The sequence below is a fragment of the Gopherus flavomarginatus genome, chromosome 4 (assembly GCF_025201925.1).
Source record: "Gopherus flavomarginatus isolate rGopFla2 chromosome 4, rGopFla2.mat.asm, whole genome shotgun sequence".
Taxonomy (NCBI): Eukaryota; Metazoa; Chordata; order Testudines; family Testudinidae; genus Gopherus; species Gopherus flavomarginatus.
Window position 1 is genome coordinate 19,104,175 of NC_066620.1, and position 10,829 is coordinate 19,115,003.

General features: G+C 40.0%; 1 long non-coding RNA gene across 1 annotated transcript; it reads left to right on the top strand.

The window, feature by feature from the left end:
- The first annotated feature begins 526 nt into the window (after positions 1 to 526).
- On the top strand, positions 527 to 3,394 carry LOC127050377 (uncharacterized). The gene is made up of 2 exons (XR_007774196.1): positions 527 to 2,423; positions 2,720 to 3,394. It is a non-coding gene; the product is annotated as an uncharacterized LOC127050377 (long non-coding RNA).
- The last annotated feature ends 7,435 nt before the right edge of the window (positions 3,395 to 10,829 follow it).

Sequence of the window (10,829 nt, forward strand, 5' to 3'; positions counted from 1 at the left end):
ATCATAGCAGCTGGAGGCTGCCTCCCCTCATTTTATCTCACTAAAAAGTCAGTGTTTCTTATTTCTGCATTCTTTATTACTTCAGCACACAACTGAGGGGACACTGCCATGGTAGCCCAGGAAGGTTGGGGGAGGAGGGAAGCAACGGGTGGGGTTGTTGCAGGGGCACCCCCATGAATGGCATGCAGCTCATCATTTCTGCAGGATCTGACACGGAGTGGCTGTGCTCTCTGGTTCTCTGATACACTGGTTCTCTAGTAAACTTGCCTCATATTCTAGGCAGGACTGACTCTATTTTTAGATACAACATAAAGGAGGGAATGACCCGGGGGGTCATTCCCATTTTTTGTCTTTGCGCCCTCGGCTGACCTCAGCTAAGGCCAGCCAGGAGCACCCATGACAGCAGCAGACGGTACAGAACGACTGATAACCGTCATCTCATCGCCAATTTACAGTGGCATGGCAGATGGTACAATAGGGATGGTAACCATCTCTGCTACCTTGCAATGGCAAATGAATACTGCTGTGTAGCACTGCAGTACTGCCTCTGTCAGCGGCATCCAGTACACATACGGTGACAGTGAGAAAAGGCAAAACAGGCTCCATGGTTGCCATGCTATGGCGTCTGCTAGGACAATCCAGGGAAAAAGGGCACGAAATGATTGTCTGCCGTTGCTTTCACGGAGGAAGGAATGAGTGATGACATTTACCCAGAATCACCCGCGACACTGTTTTTGCACCATCATGTATTGGGATCTCAACCCAGAATTCCAATGGGCGGGGGCGACTGCGGGAACTATGGGATAGCTACCCACAGTGCAACGCTCCGGAAATCGACGCTAGCCTTGGTACATGGACGCACACCGCCGAATGAATGTGCTTAGTGTGGCCGCGTGCACTCGACTTTATACAATCTGTTTTACAAAACTGGTTTATGTAAAATCGGAATAATCCCGTAGTGTAGACATACCCTCAGGTACTGAGGAAAGATCATGTTACTGGTTCTTGGGTTACAGGGATGCAGGGGAGAGCAGGCAAAGTCGCATCTCTAGATATTTTGGATAGCAGTTGTAGTCTCTTAGTGGACTTGACATCTAATTCCAAGTGGAAGCAGAGGTTGGTAAGGGAAGGACAAAAGAACCTTGGGTCTAACATTCTAGTGAAAATGGATGGTACCTGTTTAAGACAGAGGGCAGCCTTGGAATTGGTAAAGCTTGAGGATCTGAAAACTAGTAAACAAGCTAGTGTCTGTGTTAATGCAAATGACCTGACGGGCGGGGGGCGGGGGACAAACTTGCTCATAGCCATTAGTAAAGAAGATGCACCCAGCCAGCCAATGAAGTCTGTTGCACAAAAGAGGTCAGATTTTGACCTTTCTGGACAGGGAGGAAAGGAAGGATTAAACCTTGCAAATAAAAGCCAGATGTTAACCCTAAAAAACTGAAACCCCACTAGTTAAGCTGAAAGCCTATGTTAAGGAAGACCCTGAGGTCCAGAGAAAGCTGCAAGGAAATCAAAATGGATATTGAACAAGCTGACCTAAAGTATGACTTATCTAAACCAAAGGCTTGGTATGACAAAAATAATGGTACATGTACACTTGATTGAATTGATGTTAATATTATTGCTAATGATTGTAACTAACTTGTTGCTGATACCAAGAACTGTAAAAATGTACAATTTGTACATTTTTACAGTTCATGGTATCCACAACAAGTTACAATCATTAGCAATAATAACAAGACTGCTTATGTGCATGGTCTTCTGGAAAAGCCCTGGAACATGTTAAGTGGTACATAACAGAAATCCTTATGATTGTGTTCTTGTTGAACTAAACAGCATACTGTATGTTAAAAAGCCTAATAATGTTGAGGCTTCATAACTAATGCATAGACTTATTTCTAAAACTTTCCACAGCAGAAAAACCACTACAAGCTTGAACTGCTGTGCAGAAGGGGAAATTGAGGCACAACACCTCACAGTCTTCATGGCTGAATGCCAGAGTAAATGCTCTCTAACATTAATGTCTTTGTTAGTTCAACACCTAGACCAAACCCTGGAATCATTAGTGTTTAACAAAGCATGGACTAAGTTTTCAGCTGGGGCCAAAGCATGCATCAATAATTTGGCCTTGCAAAGAATTCAATGTAAACACAGCTCATTTCAATGCTGGAAGGTCCTTAAAGTGTATTCAGGAGTTCTAATTTCACCCTTCCACACCAGTCTCGCATTGGGGGTGTGATGCATGGCTAGAAAGGGTTAAACAATCTGCAAAATAAATAACCCTCAAAAGACATGTGGGGAGATGTTTGTGTTTTTTGTATATTTACTTATGTATGAATAGTGTCAACAGTTTGGTCAGCAGCCCCTGTCTTTGTTGTATTCTGCTATCATTTTAAATGAATTGTCCACACGGGATCTCTGTATTCATCTCTTTGGCCACGTCCAGACTAGAAATTAAAATCGATTTTAGATACGCAACTTCAGCTACGTGAATAACGTAGCTGAAGTCGAATTTCTAAAATCGAGGTACTCACCAGTCTGGACGGCGCTGCATCGATGTCCGCGGCTCTCCGCGTCGATTCCGGAACTCCGTTCGGATTGATGGAGTTCCGGAATCGATGTAAGCGCGCTCGGGGATCGATACACCGCGTCCAGACTAGACGCGATATATCGATCCCCGAGCAATCGATTTTAACCCGCCGATGCCGCGGGTTAGTCTGGACGAGGGCTTTGAAATATACTGTGAATGGTGGAAGAACAAGCAAATGGACTTTTGTTAATTTGTATAGCTAAGTACCAGTGATGGACCTTATTCAAAGTCAAACAGTAATTAGCATGTTCCCTGAGGAAATGCCAACTTGTCAAAGAGGACATGAAACTGTATAAAAGATCCTTGGGTCCTGATTCTGTCATCTCAGATCTGCTTAAGCTTCTTCAGGGGAAGTTTTGAGTCACAACTCAGAGGTCCCAGTTAAGCTGGTATGCCGTGAATGTGATATTTGGACATTGGACTATGAACTATTTCTGAGAAAACTCTTTGCAGCCACAAAGCTCACCATCTTGGCAATGAATCGGCACCTAAATGAATTGAACTCATGTCTGTGCATATATTGATCTTTTAACCATACTCATTCTCTTGGTTTTTTAATAAGTTTTAGTTTAGTTCATACAAGTTCGCTGTAACGTGTATTTCTAATGCATATACAATGAGAAATCAAAGTGAAAAATCAAAGGTATACAGATGGCTCTAATTTTGCTATTCCCTGACTTTTGAGTGTGTCACTTTGCAATTTTAATACCCAAATGTATTATTTTGGTATAGAATATATTATTTTCTATGTAACACCAGATACTTTAATACAAAACTTAAAATAAAAACCTAAGTGAAATATTTACTTGAAGAAAAAAAAGCAGATAGCAATTACAATGTCAGTGCACACAGTTCACAGGCAAAATAACTACACCCTTCAGATATAACCACTGATGAGCAGAGTGCTTTTACAAGTGTATAGACTATCAGTAAACAGCAGAAGCCACCTGCCTTCTCTAGTTTACTTTATTTAAAAAGTTTGCTTTTTGTAGTCATAATACAGAAAGTATGGAGCTTATTAATTGCCACACATACGTTGAGACTTCTGGCCTAAGACTTTAAAGCATGTCAGACAGCAGATGCCATTTCAATGTTTCCCACAGGTCCAGTAGCTAAAACAACTAACCAACTAAGCTTAACCACAAACGCTTGCTGAGTTGTGAAGTCACTTCCTTTTTTCTTCTATATGCTTTACACCTATAGAGTTGTAATAAATACACACTAGATCAAGATGTGATGTTTGATATTGTATAAGTGTAATGTTAGACAAATCCTAAAAGGTGTCCATTAAGATTTAATAAACTATACCTTACATTTTATAATATCCAAAAGCACTGGAACAGACCTCAGTTTGATGAAACTTCATTGTCTTGGTAACCCAACCATAAAGTATTGCAAATAGTTTGGACCATGCCAACTATTTTAATAAGAAATATATAGATAATATTTAAAAAAGGAATCTAACAAGGAATTTAATATTATATTTATATTTTTGTTTTACATGAAATGTAGATGTATTCAAATATTACATTGAGAAGCCAATGTGAAAAGCCAATGTGAAGTATAACTCTTTAAGGTGAACCAACCAAAATGTCATAAGGCCTGATCAATTCAATGACTGGCAGTTGCAGGGAGAGTTTTGGATTCAATAGTAAGGCTGCTGCTTATCGCTGGAGTATAAGGAATATCAAGTACTGGTATAGAGGTATGTACAGTTATTTTGTAGTATTTCATTGTTATCTTACTAGACATGGACCAAAAAAATGAGTCAAATGACTTTATATTGCTGCATAATGAACTACATAACAATGACCAAACTATTCAGAAGTTTGAAAAGACTTCACGTAAAGACTCCAATTTAACTTCAAGATGGATTTTTCTGTAGATGGCCAAGAGTGCAGAGGGAATAGGGTGACCAGACAGCAAGTGTGAAAAATCGAGATGGGGGTGGGGGGTAATAGGAGCCTATATAAGACCGACCCCAAAATCAGGACTGTCCCTATAAAATTGGGACATCATGCTCTTTCCCTCTTGGGGTGACCAGGAGTTGTGCAAAGTTAGCCAAAGAATCACACTGTAAAGGGGGCCATGGAAAGTAACTTGCAGAAGTGTTATTGACTGGAAGTAAGCCAGCATGTGTTCAAAGTATGGTCCAACATGTCATCTCTCTCAAACTAGGATGTTACAAGAGGTTTTGCATTAAGATAATATAATTTTCCAGACAGAGCTGCAAGAAGCCGTAGGGGAGAGACCTCATTTTCTCATTGGATGATGAGATGGGACACTGCTTCTATCCTGGTTGGACATTTCAAATCTTTGCCAGAAACTTGGTTGCTTTTTGACTGGCCCACATCAGAAGAGGAACCAGGTTGCACCACTCAGCAAAACATGTATAAGAAGCCCTATGTTCAACATGTTGTTCCCAACTCCCATCAGGATGAGAAAGATGGAGTTGGACCATTGTTTCCTGGCCAGTGAGAGCACCTCCCTTCTTGGTAACAACTAAAGCCTTGTCACTGACAAGCACCCTATTAACTGTTCTATGAAGTCCTATGTGCAGCTGTCTCGAACAATCTAGAAGCTGTCAACATCTTGAATGAAGCACCTCAGCAATTTCTCTTTCTCCCTTGTAACTGTGGAGCTGTGCTAGAGAATTTTCCTAAGCTGTTACACCCATGCAGAACTTGATGGTAACAGAACCCTATGAAATGTGCATGCACACGGGATATTGAAATAACCCATAACTTTTTTTGACAAATCACAATCCATTTTCACCAGAGCACTCTCCCTACACGGCACATGTGATTATCTCAACCTAAATGTAAAGCTACCACTAACCCACTGGAAATATTTAAAATCCAGTCAATTTTCATTTTATTTTATTTATGTAATTGGAAAAAGTATCTTCACTTTCTTCACCTCAAAAATGACTGAGCTGTTTTGGCCCAAACTTGAAAAAAAAAAAAACAACCAACTTCCTCCCAGATTGATGAAAACCTGCCAGAATCTTTAGACTGAAAAAGTATAATCAGCTCTGATCCTTTATTATAAAAACTCCTGCAACCTCACCCAAGTGCCTTGATGTACCTTCCACCTATATAAATAATGTACATGCACATATACATAGTAATGACTATTAGAATTTAATGAGAAGCCTATATGAACACAGTGTATTAAGTCTGTGGATTAAAAGCTGCAACAGTCAAGAAATGTAAATATTAAACATCTCACTCCAACATTAGGTCAACTGCACTAGATGGAATGTAGTATCTGATTATTGGTTAAGCTGTTAAATGTATATCTTAATAGAGCGAGGAAAAACTGTCACGTCAATTTTCCAGACAAGGCATAAAATCTACTCACTGCTTTAGCATAATGGAGAAAATTAGTAATACTTTTACTCACCTGTTAAGATACAAATATATTCTTCTCAGGCAAATGAGTGAGTAGACTCTTGCAAGGATGTGGTATTATATGCAGATTGTGAAATGTAAATTAAAGCTGCTGTAAGGACTCTCTCTCTTGCCTTTTTATATTTAAATTCAGTGTAAATGGCTCAAGACTGTTGCACATAATTTCATTCTCCTTTCCTTCCACCCCATCCCACTCAATACACTTTAACTGTCACCAAGAAGTTTGGCTCCTAAAAGGAAGCAGTAGGGAGAACAGCATTTTTGTGGCCTGTTGCATGCAAGTCACTGATACATCACCAAATACAATAGGTCATCTGTCTTGTAGTGCCACCACTAGTCCATGACATGGAACATCCTAGATGCCATGAAGTAACCAAGAAACTCCCAGCATGTAACATGTTTGTTACTTGTCTGGAATCCATAAAATAGGTCAGCATATGCTATAGAGCTATTCTTGTTGGACAGTTTCCTGTTCTGTTGTCTTATTCACGATGTTTAAAAATTGCACAATTCTGTGGTTCTAATGTACTAACACTTCCAAGTTTGGTTCAAAACAAATCTCTAATCACACTTACTTTTTTATTAATTGCAAAAATTAATTGCACTGTTAATAGAATACCATTTAGTTAAATATTTTCTAACACTAAAAATTCTGCCACCACACAAATGCTCCCTTTGAACCCAGGAAGGAACACTTGGGAATTCCTCCCTGTGGGGTGTCCTCAAGCCCTTTCACCCCCACCTCAGGGAAGAGCTGAGAGAGCCACAGCTAACTTCCTTTGTTTTCTATCAGCGAATCAAACAACATGCACAGACCTCTTAGGACACCAAAAATCCAATCCTGTTCTTTAAAAAAGGTAAATTTTATTGAAAACAGTCCATCTGGAACTTAGGCTTTTTGCTAGATCTTAAAAGAAACAATTACAAAAATTAAGCACCCAAAATAGCTTTCTTGGGGGTTCAACTTAAAGGTTACAAACAAACAAAAGCATCAGGTGTTAGCACAGAAGAGATCCCCAAACCTTAAAAAAATAAACAAATCTGATTGCATATAGCTTAACATTCTGATCTACTTAAACATTTGGATAAGCAGTTCTAGGTATGATCTGACGATTTATGATCATGCCTGGCTTAAAGCTGCTCATACATGGCTGCTCTTTCCCTCCAGACCAGAGAACAGACACAGGGAAAGTTTTTTTCTTTCCCCATTTAAAAAAGTTCTAGCGCTTCCACTGGCTTTCTTGGTCAGGTGCCCACTCCTTTTCCTTTACCTGGGGAACTTTGTTAACCCTTTACAGATAAAGCAAGTAAAGAACAGCTACCATGAGGGATTTTATAGCTGGTTGGGTGTCCATAAGAGGGAGCTCCCCTGCACACACTTTATTTATCACAACTACTTATATGTAAATTGAGGTGAACACACGTTTCTTCAGCAGGAATAGCCCTGCCCAGGCAGAAGAATGTGGTTTTGAACACATGCTAAGAATATCAGAGGGGGATTTAATTATTTACATATGTTGCTATATAAATTTACCATGATGTCATTGGCCAATACGTTGTTTGTTTTCAAATGATACCTCACAAGGTGTATTTTGTTCAAAGATTATTACAATAGTGTGTCAGATACGAATACAGACCCATAGATGAGGGTCATGCTCACTGATTTGCTGGCACTGGAAGGAGGACTAGTAGCTCTACTAGAAAACACTGTGACCTATTGCATTAGTGCCTAGATGCCCCAACTAAGATTAGGGTGCCATTGTGCTAGGCGCTTTCTCATATGATTTTTAGATGGATGTTTTCAAACTTGGTGCATTGATGAACAGCAGCCTCAGCATTTTCATGGCTATCCAGAGAACTCCAAGAAGCTTGTTACCCAGCTTTGTTGAAAGATTACAATTCAAGCTTACAGTTAACATTGTTGGTTCATGAGTGCAGGTGGAACTCTGTCCAAGACTGGTTATGGGTGAAGTTGAGGAGTTTGAAGAACAGCTAGCCAAAAACTCCAAAGGTAATAACAAAATGTTTAAGTGCATCAGAAGCAGGAAGCCTGCTAAGCAACCAGGGGGGCCCCTTGATGATCAAGATACAAAAGGAGTGCTTAAAGATAATAAAGTCATTGTGGAGAAACTAAATGGATTCTTTGCTTCAATCATCATGGCTGAGGATGTTAGGGAGATTCCCAAACCTGAGCCGGCTTTTGTAGGTGACAAATCTGAGGAACTGACATATTGAAGTGTCACTAGAGGAGGTTTTGGAATTAATTGATAAACTCAACATTAACAAGCCACCGGGACCAGATGGCATTCACCCAAGAGTTCTGAAAGAACTCAAATGTGATGTTGCAGAACTATTAACTAAGGTTTGTAACCTGTCCTTTAAATTGGCTTCGGTACCCAATGACTGGATGTTAGCTAATGTAACACCAATATTTAAAAAGGATTCTAGAGGTGATCCCAGCAATTACAGACCAGTAAGTCTAACGTTGGTACTGGGCAAATTAGTTGAAACAATAGTTAAGAATAAAATTCAGACACATAGAAAAACAAACTGTTGAGCAATAGTAAACATGGTTTCTGTAAAGGGAAATCATGTCTTACTAATCTATTAGAGTTCTTTGAAGGCGTCAAACATGTGGACAAGGGGGATCCAGTGGACATAGTGTACTTAGATTTCCAGAAAGCCTTTGACAAAGTCCCTCACCAAAGGCTCTTACGTAAATTAAGCTGTCACGGGATAAAATGGAAGATCCTTTCATGGATTGAGAAGTGGTTAAAAGACAGGGAACAAAGGGTAGGAATTAATGGTAAATTCTAGAATGGAGAGGGGTAACTAGTGGTGTTCCCCAAGGGTCAATCCTCAGACCAATCCTATTCAACTTATTCATAAATGATCTGGAGAAAGGGGTAAACAGTGAGGTGGCAAAGTTTGCAGATGATACCAAACTGCTCAAGATAGTTAAGACCAAAGCAGACTGTGACTAACTTCAAAAAGATCTCACAAAACTAAGTGATTGGGCAACAAAATAGCAAATGAAATTTAATATGGATAAATGTAAAGTAATGCACATTGGGGAAAAATAATCCCAAGTATACATACAATATGATGGGGGCTAATTTAGCTACAACGAGTCAGGAAAAAGATCTTGGAATCCTCGTGGATAGTTCTCTGAAGATGTCCATGCAGTGTGCAGAGGCGGTCAAAAAAGCAAACAGGATGTTAGGAATCATTAAAAAGGGGATAGAGAATAAGACTGAGAATGTTATTGCCCTTATATAAATTGATAGTACGCCCACATCTTGAATACTGCATACAGATGTGGTCTCCTCATCTCAAAAAAGATATACTGGCACTAGAAAAGGTTCAGAAAAGGGCAACTAAAATGATTAGGGGTTTGGAACAGGTCCCATATGAGGGAAGGTTAGAGGCTAGGACTCTTCAGCTTGGAAAAGAGGAGACTAAGGGGGGGATATGATAGAGGTATATAAAATCATGAGTGATGTGGAGAAAGTGGATAAGGAAAAGTAATTTACTTATTCCCATAATACAAGAACTAGGGGCCACCAAACGAAATTAATAGGCAGCAGGTTTGAAACAAATACAAGGAAGTTCTTCTTCACGCAGCACACAGTCAACTTGTGGAACTCCTTGCTTGAGGAGGTTGTGAAGGCTAGGACTATAACAGCGTTTAAAAGAGAACTGGATAAATTCATGGAGGTTAAGTCCATTAATGGCTATTAGCCAGGATGGGTAAGGAATGGTGTCCCTAGCCTCTGATTGTCAGAGGATGGAGATGGATGGCAAGAGAGAGATCACTTGAGTCAAATGTATTGTACTGTACATCTATAGAAAACTGTACCCTTCTGGAATATCCCAATGCTTGACGTGTCAAAAGATGACACCAAGCATCAATGTCTCTGTATTAAAATGCGTTTCAGATTATTCATTGAGATGTGCTTATTCTTTGAAATTTGAGTGCTAATCTGAGATGCATGAATGCAATTTCCCTTTAAATTGCACATAACATTTGGGAGTAGGGTTATATCTGCCCCAAGATACCATGCATTTTAATGGGTACATTAACTGCAGAGCATTGTCCCAAAGGCACACTGCACTCCTCACACTGTTTATATTGGGATATATGCTGAAAGATTTGTGCTCTATCATGCAGCAGCCTCTTCGATCTCTTATTCCATCTAAGGTGTGAAATATTCTTTGCACCATGAAACAGCTCTAATTTTAGTCTATGTCAGGTCTGTAGATTCCCCATGTGGGATGCAATGGATTAAAAATGCCCCTTTCTGACTAAACATCCCACTTGGAAGATCTCTTGATCTGAAGATGTGGCATACAGCTGGCCTAAATCCAGGATAAGGAACAAGATAGCATCCACTGAATTATGACTTCTACACAGAATCTATTTCTTTTCTCTTAAAAAAACCCACTTCTGCTGTGTTTCCTACAGTGAATCTGACTAATATAGAAATTTGCTACTTATTCTCATAGCCCTAATGCCATGCACTTGTCACTTCTATGTATAGCTCCTCTGTGGTAAGTGGAACGAATGACTTCAGACACACATTCTGCATCATAGTGAAACAAACTCATGCTAGCAGCCCCACCCTTGGAAACTAGACTGTTGTAGTAGAGGAGTCATAGACGGAGAGGCACATCGCACATCAGCTGGAAATGTGGAAATTAGGGCAAAGCCTCAGATACAGTCACAAGAAACTCACTGACCTCTGGGCAGCAATGTGTGATACTTCTCACGGAGGACAGAAAACTCACTGACTTCCTTCCCCACCCTACGGGTGTGTGTGTGT